Genomic DNA, 12,473 nt, shown 5'->3' with positions numbered 1-12,473 from the left:
AGGGACGGGCATTTCGGCCAGATGCAAATGGAGGTGGGGAGGGGGAGAGTCGGCGAGAGGGAGAGAGCGAGAGAGAGAGAGAGAGAGAGAGAGAGAGAGAGAGAGAGAGAGAGAGGCTGACGGAAAAAGAGCGAGCTCACGGCTGGAGAGCTGGGTCTGCTCAAGCCCATGGTGTTTACACTGGGGGCCGGGGACCTTCTTTATTGGTTCTGTTTATCAGCCAAACTTTACCTGAACTTTGGACCTGTTAAGCAAGAAGTCAGCAACCAAGTGCGACTGCTGAGAGAACCCTTCCACCCAGAGGCTCACCCGGCCCCAGCCCAGCCCCTGTCCCTACTCGGAGGAAGGGAGAAACTGACATCTCCTCGGGGGTAAGGTGAGAGAAGGAGGATACCGGATGGGGGGACGGTGATAGAAAAGGGGGGATGCTTTGGAGGTAGAAGGGATGAACGAGAGCCAACTCAAGTTACCAACTCAACACGTGGCCTGAAAGAAGAGGTGCAATCAAGTCAAACCATGGGCGCCGATGAGTGAGGGCTGGAGGTGGAAGGATTCCTTCCTTGTGTGGATAGGGCTTTGGGGCGGAGTGGGGAACTTACCTGCTACTAACTCAGATGCCATTTCAGGGCTAAAAGAGTCCTTTCTACCGGACACTGTAAATGAGGGCCGGTTCGAAGTTATAGAACACCTAGGGTCGGGCAAAGGGTGTGTAGCTGGAGGTGGGAGGGAAGGTTCCCAGGACACCAGGACACCAGACGGACTAAATTTAGGCTGAGCTAAGAGCCCCGTGGACAGTAAATGGACAGAGCAAAGGGAGGCAATCGTGTCTGGTTTCTAAATAATAACAACAATAATAAACAACAAATGAATGCATTAATGATGGATGAACAGAGGGCAGAGCTGGGGGATGGTTTGGACAATACCTCTAGATCTCTGGCCAAGTGCCCCCTAACAAACTAGGATAAAGCAGCTGAAGCCCATCAGATCCAAATCGCTCTTCTCTCTTATGCCCCTCTACTTTTGGTGCCCTGGGATCTCAATTTTCAAGGCCATTTTCCCATAGCTCTCTAGAGCAGTTAAAGTTTCCCTTCAGTCTCTGCTGACCTCTTGTCTCATTCCCAACTCCCAAGAAACATGTTTTCTCCACTCCCCCAGGAGAATTACACTCCACAAAGGCCTTGAGTAAAACATTCTATAGGGACCCATATGGATGAAAGGACCAAGGTAGAGAAGCTTTCTCTTGGAAACAGCCCAGGAAGAAAACTAGGTGACTTGATTCATCCCCACAAAATTTCCAGCCTCACCTGCCTTTAGATGAGGAAGAGGAGGAAGAATACAAGGACTTTAGAGCCAAAGGAAAGACAGAAGTAACAGGGGCTTCTCATCCTGGACCTTGTCTCTGGAGGACACAAAGTCATTATTTAGGATGAATTAAGGAGTTACCTGGGCCCTAAGAAAGGTTCTCAGGAACCAGATCCCCAGTGGCCAGGAGAAAGGGGACCCCCTCCCATTTCAGGACCTCTCTGCCTTGGTTTTGACCAACAGGGGGAATTTGGGGACACTACCCCATCTGTACTTTATCCTTAAAGCACACTGTATTTATGTTTTAGCAGACTTTATTGATATCTTTTGCTTTTGTATTCCCTAGATTTCTCCCTGTATCCACCCATTGTCTCCCAGAGAGCCATCCCCTATCCATCCCTTATAACAAATGATTTTTTTAAAGGAATAATGAAAAAGAGGAAGAAGAGGGAGGAAATAAGCAAAATCAATCAATCAGTACATGGAACACATATGACATATACAATTCTCCATGGCCAGAGGCAGCCCATCTCTGCAAAGGAGTTGAGGGAAGATATCTTCTCATAGCTGTTCCTTGGAATCCAGATTGTTCTTTGTCATTCTGCAACATTCATTTTCATCATTCTCGTGCCCTAACATGTTTCTTGAGGGCAGAGACTGTTTTGCATTTTGTCTTTGAATTCCTAACAGTGTAATGAGTCTGATGCCTTACCCATAGTAGGTATTTAAATTAGTGAATGAATGACAGGGTACCTTGGTTGGAAGTATCCCCTTCCTACTCTAATTATATATATATTAATATTTGCCCCATGACTACTTCTGGAGCTTCATTGATGCCAAATTCCTCCTCCTTGACCTTTTGGCAAGAAGAATGATAAAATGTTTTTCTATTAATATTAGTGTTGAATTCTCATATCCAGGGAGTTCTGTCTATGAGGTAAATACAGGGGCTCAGGAGACTGAATCATGTTGGGTTATGTTATCCAGGCATACATAGACACACTCATGTTGATGGCAGGTAGCTGGCCCTTCAGGGTGGAACTCTGGGAGATTCCTGGGGATCTGGAGATAAGCAGGCAGCAGGGACTGAAGAGGGGGGGACATTGAAAGGAGAAAAAAGAGGAAATCTTCAAAAGCTGTCCTTGAGATTCCACTTGCCAAACCTGGTTCTCCAGGCAGCTCTTGCTGTCATTGTCATCAGTGAGACAGGGGAATGGTTGGAGAGGAGTCCTGCAGAGAAGAGGGAAGGGGTGGAGCCCTGAATATTAGATTACCTTCTCTTCAACCTCCTTGGTCTCCTTATCTTCTTAGAGCTCATGGAGGTTTTTGGTTTTCTTTTTTGGAGTTGGAAAGGATCTTAGGCTCATCTAGTCCAAGTCTCTCATTTTAAAAGTGAGAAAACTGAGGTGTGAGAAGGGTGATTTGCCCAAAGTATTATGTTGTTCTATCATTTTAATTATGTCCAACTCTTCATGACCCCATTTTGGGGTTTTCTTAGCAAAGATACTGGAGGGGTTTGCCATTTCCTTCTCCAGCTCATTTTTACAGATGAAGAACTGAGGCAAACAGGGTTAATGGATTTACCCAGGGTCACATAGTACATAGCCTAAAGAGTCCTTCTGGTATAATGGCAAAGCTGGATTTGAACCCAGAACCTCTGACTGACTAAGGTATTTTCCATGACATCACATTCTCTCAAAAGGAAAATATGACTTTTCTTTCTGGGATTTGAACACAGGACCAGTCACATCCAAAGCAAGAATGGTACCCCTACACCAATAGACCAGAATACAAGGTGGGATTTCTAGGTGTAAAACTTATGGGAAGTCTCTCAAACCTGCCTTTCTTACATTTTGGCACGTGAGTTTAACTCTCATCTGGGCTGGCAAACAGAATTCTGATACTCAAGAGTTTACAGGGCACCAAAGGGATGGGAAAGTAGATGTGGGACATAGAATAGCCTGAGGTTTTCCATATGTTCTGACTGCCCCACCACCACCTCTCCAAATGGAGGGAAGAGATGATAATTGGAAGTTAAGGGTCTAACTTAGTTATCTTCACCACTTTCTTATTTGGCATCAGATGAATCTGTTTGCCTTCTTGCTTCATCAACAGTAATGAGAAAATATCTTTCTGGGTGAGGAAAATTGCCTCTACCTTCCTCAACTGCTGATGCTGAAGGACTAAATGAATGAGGACTCTGAATGAAAGGTTCCATTTTTTAAAAAATGAAGCCCTGGTTAGTGGAATGGAGTTGGTATTCAGAACTTGGTTCGAGGCTCAGCTCTGTCACTGAATAAATCACTATAATTCCCTGGACCTCAGTTCCTTCATCTGTAAAGTAAGGGGTTATGCTTTATTGTGGAAAGAAGATTAAATTTGAAGACATAGGTTCTGGGTTCAAATTCTACCTCTCACTGTGTGATTCCCTGTGTGATCTTGAATGCTGAGGGATAGCTAGATAGATAGGATAGAATGCCAGCCTTGAAATCAATAAGACTCAACTTCCTGAGTTCAAATCTAGCCTCTGACACTTACTAGGCCTCTGGGCAAGCCACCTAATCCTGTGTGCCTCAATGTCCTCATTTGTAAAAATGAACAAGAGAAGAAAATGGCAAACCACTCCAATATCTTTGCGAAAAATAAATAAATAAACCCAAATGTGATCACAGAGAGTTGGACACAATTAAAATGAGTAAACAACAACAGGTGACCTTGAGCAAGTCTCTGCTTCTTTGGACTTCTGGGCTTGAGTTTCCTCATCTGTAATATGATGAGATTGGCCTAGATGACCTCTTAGTTTCCTTCAGCTCTAAATCTCAGATCCTCTCATCTCAAAGGTCCCTTCTAGATTCTAAAGTTATGCATATGTGGCCATCCTTCAAATCAGAGGGTCACAATACTGTTCTCTGTGTATTTATTTGCCTTAGAAGACCAATTCTAAACCAACAGTCATTTCTTCTGTTAAAAACTGCCCTTCAATTTGCAGCTCCGGTAAACTGAGTCAAATTACACACACACACACACACACACACACACACACACACACACACGCAACCCCATTTGAAGCTAACTGTTAAAATCAAAATTCAGCTGAACTTCCTCTTCCATCACCCAGCCACCCACCTCTAGATTCATTCCCAATGAGACCATCATGTCACTGATGCAAAAAAAAGAAGACTCTTACAAAGAATAGTACTTGTCACGATTGGTTTCCCATGTATGAATCACCAGATAAGTTTTAAAATAAAATCGTATTACTGCCTTTTGTTTTCTTTACGCTATTCACTTCCCAATTTGCCCTGTCTATTACCATATGACTCTCCTTTGTAATAAAGAAAAAGAGTTTTGAAAAACCAGCAGTGACTGTGCCTGATGGAATAGACCACATTCTGCTTCCATAGTCTTCCACCTCTCTAGCCAGGTAAGTTTTTCAGGGACTTGGCTCCATTTCTTTTTAGCTGTTATTGATGGATTCCTAACTTGAAGGTATCCAATTTACAGAAAGTGGCTGGTCACCCCGCCGATAAGTGGGAGAGGCAGTATGATGTAGAAGATAAATTTTTGGATTTGGAGTCAGCAAGATCTGCTTCAGACACTTGCTATCTGTGGGAACTGAAGCAAGTCACTTAACCATCTCTGAGCCTCATAGGATAATAGATTTATAGTGAGAAGTGACCTTAGTAGCCATCTAGTCAAATCCTCTCTATCAAGAAGAAACTGAGACCCAAAGATCTTGACTGACTTCTTTAAGGTCATACAGGTGGTAAATAAATGAGTCAGGAATCAAACCAAGGTCCAATGATTCCTCTGATTCCAAATTCAGTGTTCTAGTCATTATATGCCACATTGCCACTATTCACTTTCCTCCTGTGTACGATGAAAATAAGGAAATATTCAGGAACTCTGAATGGACTTTCACTGATCATAATCTCCTGTCTTTCCACCTGTCCCTATGCCTTAACACCCCTAAACCTACTCTCTGCCCTCACTGTAGCCTCCAATCTCTCTATCCCTGACTACTATACCAGGTGGTCACCCCTGCTCTGACTACACTGTCCTCCTTCCCCAGTCTTGACTAAATCCTACCATGCCTACTAGCTATCCTATAACTATTCTTCTTTTCTTGGGTAAACTCCTTGAAAACTTTTTGCATTTGAAGAGATGTCTCCCTTTCCTCTTCTTACTGTCTTCTAAAACACTGCAGGCATCTTAGCTTAGTTGCTTTTCCTTTACACAAGACTCTCCCATTTGCCACATCCACTCCTTTACACTGATTGTCCTCCATGCCTGGAGTGCTTTCTCTATTAATTATCAACCACCGTCTTCTCAAAGAGGCCTCTTCTGGCCCCCTTAGCTGCTAGTGACTTCCCCTCTAAGGCTACCTTCCATCTATTCTGTATTTATCTTATATCTTCTAATTTCTGCACATGTAGTTTCCCTCATCAGAATGTAAGCTCCTCAAGGGCAGGAATTGTTTCTACTTTCTCTTTGTATCCCTAGTTTAAGCCAGTATCTCATATGTTGTAAATGCTTTATAAATGCTTGTTGATTAATTGACTAATAATAATAATTTACCTCATAGGCTTGTTGGGAGGTTCAAATAGGGTAAAGTACATAAAGCACTTTATAAACCACAAGCTACAATATAAATTTGAGTCATTTTACCTAAAATAACAACAGACACCTAGTTATGCCCACATGGAATTTTTGTATTAATGAATTATACTTTATTTTTTCAGTCCTAGTGATTTGACTGTGGTCACAAGAGAAATCATTTAGGGATGAAGTAAATATGTACAAGAACCATCACCTAGAACTTCAGTCTTTATAGCAGTGGTTCTCAGAGTGTGGTCTGAGGATCCCCAAGGGTCTCCGAGATCCTTTCAGTCATCTGTGAAGTTAAAACTACTTTCATTAAAATGTTAATATGTGTGGGGTAGCTAGGTGGTGCAGTGAACAGAGCACCAGCCCTGGAGTCAGGAGGCCCTGAGTTCAAATCTAGCCTCAGACACTTAACACAAAACTAGCCATGTGACCTTGGGCAAGTCACTTAACCCCAATTGCCCTACCTTCCCCCCTTCAAAAAAAAAAAGCAAAAATAAAAATGTTAAGATGTGTTGATTTGTAACATGATAAAAATTGATAGGTATACCCTGCATAAGGCTCTGGGGGTGGGGGTGGGGTAGTCCTCAATAATTTTTAAGGGTGGAAATGGGTCCTGAGATTTAAAAAAAAAAAGGTTTGGTAACCATTGCCTTATAGAAGCTCCTCTCAAATAGAAATTAAAATTAAAAAATAAAACAGAACACTACAGGCTTCAATATCCCCGTTAGAGGTACAAAAAACTCCAGTATAATTCTATAGTGAAACTATACCAAAGAGAAAAATGTAGTGCGGAACATGGTGCTTTGAAGCCTCAGGCTTAATGCTGAGTCCTGAATGGTGGTTACTTATAGAGAATGAAAGGAACTGAGGCAGTGTGGTACAGTGCTAAGAATACTTACTCTGGAGTCAGTCAGGATTGCTTTAAAATTCCACCTCTGACACTATCTGGGTGACCTTGGGCAAGTCACTTACCCCCCTGCTGGGGCTCAATTTCCTCCTCTGCAAAATAAGGGCATTGAACTAGACTGTGTTGGAGTCCCTTCTTGTTCTCTTTCTATTCTACTATGAACTATGTAGGCATCTCATTGTGATGGTGTAGCAGGGCCAGACCCTGGGTTCTTGAGGACCATGCCAATGGAACATTAGCTCTGGAAGTTCCTACAAAGGTGAATCAGATTCAAGTATGGGCCAAATGGTAACCTACTTGTCACCTGAGCAACATGAGAAGCAAGTCTTGCTAAATCTAGAAAGTCTCATCCCTGGGTTAGCTGCAGATGTGTAGAAAGCATGCACACAGACCACCTCATGGATCCTTGAAGCTTTAAAGGATGTATCCTTTAGACCTTTCTTAACAGACCCTGAGATTCACTCAATAAAAAAGAGGATAGGGAGTGGTTCTGGTTAACTGAGGTGGGGCAATAGCCAGGCTTAGGGACAAAGTGAGCGAGCCTCACCAGATCCCATGACGGTCACTTCTAGCCTTCCCATGGGTACAGAGAGGTATGGTCAGCTTTCCTGGGTCTCTAGACATTTAAATCTTTAAGACTTAAATGCTATTAAGCATTTTTATAGTACAGTCCTTTTGGAGTCCTTTAAAAAAAAATTAGAATGTGAACTTCATGAGGGCAGAGACTGTCTCATCTAAACCACTTTGTGTCTCTTAGCACCTAGGACAGTTCACACCTACTAGTTATGTTTGTTGAACTAATCAGTGAATAAATTAATGAATTCATGTACCAACCTCCTTATTAAGTAGAAATGTTGTCCCCTAGTCTCTACTCACATGATCTACCTTCCTAATTCAAGCCCTTCTTACCCCTTACCATCCCTTTCCATACTACTTGTGTGATCTTGGGCAAGTTCTTCAGCATCTCTAATCTTACATTTTCTTATCTGTAAAATGAGAGATTTAAGCTATATCATCTCATCTCTTTCTTTTTTTTTTGCAGGAGGGAAGGCAGGGCAGTTGGGTTAAATGACTTGCCCAAGGCCACATGGCTAGTAAGTGTCTGAGGCCGCATTTGAACTCAGTTCTTCCTGAATCTAGGGCAGGTGTTCTATTCACTGTGCCACCTAGCCACCTCCATCTCATCTCTTTCAACTCTGTTATATAAAGTCTGCTTAGGAGTGAGGAACTTAATTTAAAAGGCCAAAAGGATAGGAACATTCATCAACTTTGACTCTTCTACCACAAACACTAATTTCAATTTAAGTAAAAATGCTTCAAAGTTTTTTTAAACTTAACATTTTTGTTTTTACATAGCCTTCATTTTGTGCTTAAAATTCAATTATATTTTGTTTTCAATTGTAAATACTCTTCTTCCCACATTCCTTTTTCTTACTGATTTAAAAAGCAAGAAGAACAACATTACAAATATGTATAGCGAAACAAAACAAATCTCCGTTAGGTACAATTTGCTTCAATCTGCACTCTGAGGCCATCAACTCCATCTGGAAATGGATAGTACATTTTGTCAGTTTTCTGGATTTGTGGTTGATTCCATTGTATTTATCAAAATTCCTAAGTCTTTCAAAATTGTTTGACTTCACCATATTGTTGTTATTATGTAAATTGTTCTCCTGGTTCTGTTCTCTTCACTCTACATCAGTTCATACAAATCTTATCAGGATTTTCTAAAACCAAACCCTTCACATTACTTTCATTTTAGACTATATCTCTCACCTACTTCCCTGCCCTATCAAGAGTGTTATCTCTTGTAATGGAGAATAAAAAAGAAAGAGGGAAAAAAAAGTAGTACAGCAAAATTAACTAACAATTAACCAAACCTGACAGTATATGCAATATTCCATACCCATAGGCCCCCACCTCCACATAAAAAGGAGGGACATTCATTTTCCCATTTCTTCTCTGGAGGTGAGCTTTGTCAATATAATTACCCACAATTCATTTGGTTTCATTATTCAAGCACTAATTTTAAGGGAAACTGAATTTGAAAAGAAAATATTGGATCCTGCCCTAGATCATGCCTGTGAAATTATATTTTAAGACCAATTCAGGCAGGCATTTAAAATTTAGTACCATGATTTGGCTTGTTTCTTTCACTTCAATCACTGTTTTAATATAATTGATTTCCTTTGCAATCCTCTCTATTTTATGCATTTAAAAACATGATTCTGAGAAAGGTCTTGTAAGCATCCTCAGAGCTCCACCAAAGAGGTGCAGCCAGGACCCAAAGAAGATGACAAACACTTGATTTGAAGAGAATGGTTGCTCATTTTATTTACAATTCCACCTTGACTTACCTTATGAAGGTTTTCAGAGTGATTGAAATATACATATATATATATATAGTGTATGTGTGTGTATGTGTGTATATGTGTGTGTATGTATGTATGTATGTATAAAACATTCATAATCAAATCTTCAGGATTTCTCAAAATGAGGTAACAAGTTGCTGTGGAATTACTCCCTTTGGGGGATCAATATTATAAATGATTTTTAGGGGGTAACTCTATAAAGAGAGTATTGACTTTGAAATCAGAGAACCTCTGTCCCTCATTGACTATGTGATTTGGAGCAAATCATTTAACTTTTCCAAGTCTCAGTTTCCCCATCTGTAAAATGGACTAAATGATGCATAAAATGTTTTTCATCTCCAAATCTATGGTCCAGTTTCTTCCTTCACATGATTATCATTTAGTATAGGACAGGAGGAGGTTAGCCCGAACCCATTTAAGAGATTTTGCACTGATTGACTACAAAAATCATTCCTAATCCTGTTTCTTGGATTCTCAAGAGCAGGACACCTAAGAAAAAAAATTGGGAGGGGGGGGAAGGGCAGAACTGTTATTTAGGAGCTGGTAACAACCTTTGCAATCCTTTAGCAGGGTAGACTCAATTGTACTTCAGCATCTAATTTAAATAATTACCTAAAATAAAATACTAAATTCTCCCTCCCCTGGCCCCAGTAACCTCACCTGAGTGCCTCCCCAGCCCATCCCCAGTCCCTAACCCCAGGAGCAACTTGATGATATCCTGGGTTCTCCCCTACTCCTCTGGACAAAATATGTCTAAAATGTTATCTTGATTGCTCAGTTCTAGTCTTTTGCCTAAGGCATAAAAAGTCCTAGTTATGGCATTGTCTCCAGGTGTCCAGGAAACCTCAAAATAAACTATTTTAATCCACTCTGGTTTTAGAAAAGAAAAAAAAAGCAAATGTAAACCACAAAACAGGTCTGGGTGAGGTGTGATGTAACCAGACAAAGTAAGATAGGGTATCTCACTGTGTGTGGGATAATGGAACCATAGACTAGGGAGTCAGGGATTCTGGTCCCAGTTCTGTCCCTAATTAGCCATGCATCCTTAGGCAAACAATAATTTTTCTAGCCTGTTTCATCCTCTTTAAAATGTGAGGATTAGGGGGATGGAGCCAAGATGGCAGTATAGAAGCAGAAAAACTCTGTGTGCTCCCCCCATAACCACCTCAAATACCTATAAAAAATGACTCTAAACAAACTTTAGAGCTACAGAACCCACAAAGCAACAGAAAGAAACAAATCTTCCACTAAAGGCAGCCCAGCAGGCTAGCAGGAAGGGGTCAGCACAGTACACTGGGAGCACAGCCCAGCCCCGCATGAGCCCACAGTTTTAGCCTCAGGGTACCCCAACCAGCTGTGGCTGGAGAGATTTCAGGAAAGTGGATCACCAGCAGCTGTGGAGGTTTCCAGAATTATCAACTCATAAATGCCAAAGGCAAAGTGAGAGGTCAGTGTGGACTTTGGGAGGAGGGGATCCAGGAGAGCCGTCCAGCCTCTGTCCCTGGAGGGAGGAGTGGCTGAGGCATGGTGGCTGCCACCACATGGCTGCTTCAGAGATCCTGGCCTGCAGATTGTAGGAGGACCAGGCAACCAGTCTGAGGGGTAATCACTCTTGCTTTAACCTGCTTGGATCTGGATTGCTGTCTAGGATGAAGGTCCTGGGGTGTGTGACCAGGTGCTAGAGCCAGTGGAGTCTTCTGAGAGGGCACCCAACTAATAGCTCTGGCAGCTGAGAAAACCCAGTGATTTGGGACAAAGATCTCCTCTCTGGAAGCAGAGTTCTACTGTGGCAAAAAGCTCAAAAGTCAAGTAATTGGGTGACAACATGAGCAAGCAAAGGAAGCAAAACAAACTCAGCAATCTGACTTTAGATTCCTATTTTGGAGACAAAAAGGATCAAAGCATGGAACAGGAGGAAGACGATGAAGTCAGAACTCCTGTACCAAAAGCTTCCAAGAAAAATATGAGCTGGTTACAGGCCATAGAGGAGCTTAAGAAGGATTTTGAAAACCAAATAAGAGAAGTGGAGGAAAAATTGGGAAGAGAAATGAGACTGATGCAAGAAAATCATGAAAAGAGAGTCAACAACCTGAATGAAGAAAGTAACACCTTAAAAAATAAGACTAACCTAGATGGCAAAAGAGGTTTAAAAAGCCAATGAGAAGAAGAATGCCTTAAAAAACCAAATTTGCCAGATGGAAAAAGAATCTCAAAATCTCAATGAGGAGAATCATTCCTTCAGAATTAGATTGGAATAAATGAAAGCTAGTGACTTTATGAGAAATCATCATATTATTAAACAGATCCAAACAAATGAAAAAATAGGAGGCAATGTGAAATATCTCACTGGAAAAACTACTGATTTGGAAAATTGATCCAGGAGAGATAATTTAAAAATTATTGGACTACCTGAAAGCCATGGTCAAAAAAAGAACATAGAAATCATCCTTCAAGAAATCCTCAAAGAAAATTGCCCTGATGTTTTAGAACCAGAGGGCAAAATAGAGGTTGAAAGAATTCACCAATCACCTCTTGAAAAATATCCCCAAAAGAAAACTCTGAGGAATATTATAGCCAGGTTCTGGAGTTCCCAGATCAAGGAGAAAATATTACAAGCAGCCAAGAAGAAACAATTTGAATATTGTGGAAACACAATCAGGATAACACAGGACCTTGCTGAGTATAATGTTTCAGGGGAAAATATGGTTATTCAATGAAATAGAGGACTTTCAAGCATTCTTGATGAAAAAAACAGAGTTGAATAGAAAATTTGACATTCAGATACAAGAAGCAAGAGAAGCATGAGAAGGTAAATAGGGAAAAGAAATCATAAGGAATTTATCAAAGTTAAACTATTAACATTCCTACATGGAAAAATGATAATTGTGACTTATAAAACTTTTCTCAGTATGAGAATAGTTGAAGGGAATAAAAATGTGTATACATACATACACACACACACACACACACACACACACACACACACACATATATATATATATATATGTCTATATAGGAGGGTATATGGGTTCATGAATACATACATAAGTGTGTGTATATATGTGTACAGTTATACATAGAGGGCACAGGACCAATTGAATAAGAAGAGATGATACTTACAAGGTAAAATTGAGAGGTGAGAGAGGAATATGAGAAGAGATGGGGAGAGACAGAATGGAGTAAATTTTCTCATATAGAAGAGGAAAGGGAAAACTGTTACAATGGAGGGGAAGGACAGGAAGGCAAAAGGGAATGACTCAACCTTACTCTCGTTGAATTTGGCT

The 12,473-nt window shown here is 41.0% G+C and overlaps 1 long non-coding RNA gene across 2 annotated transcripts in view; it reads right to left on the bottom strand.

Moving 5' to 3' along the window:
• Window positions 1-901: 901 nt before the first annotated feature.
• Window positions 902-12,473, bottom strand: part of LOC138162129 (uncharacterized) — a 28,016-nt gene continuing 16,444 nt past the window's right edge. The window contains exon 3 of one of the 2 annotated variants that reach the window (XR_011168554.1): window positions 902-2,532. This is a non-coding gene — a long non-coding RNA (uncharacterized lncRNA). Of the gene's footprint in view, window positions 2,533-8,117; window positions 8,362-12,473 lie in introns of those variants that run through there. The other variant, XR_011168555.1, reaches the window with a different exon arrangement.

This window comes from Petaurus breviceps, unplaced genomic scaffold (assembly GCF_028583685.1).
Source record: "Petaurus breviceps papuanus isolate PSGF00001 unplaced genomic scaffold, PetGlider_PUasm1.0 186, whole genome shotgun sequence".
NCBI classification, from domain to species: domain Eukaryota; kingdom Metazoa; phylum Chordata; class Mammalia; order Diprotodontia; family Petauridae; genus Petaurus; species Petaurus breviceps.
This window is presented reverse-complemented; position numbering and strand designations above follow the sequence as displayed.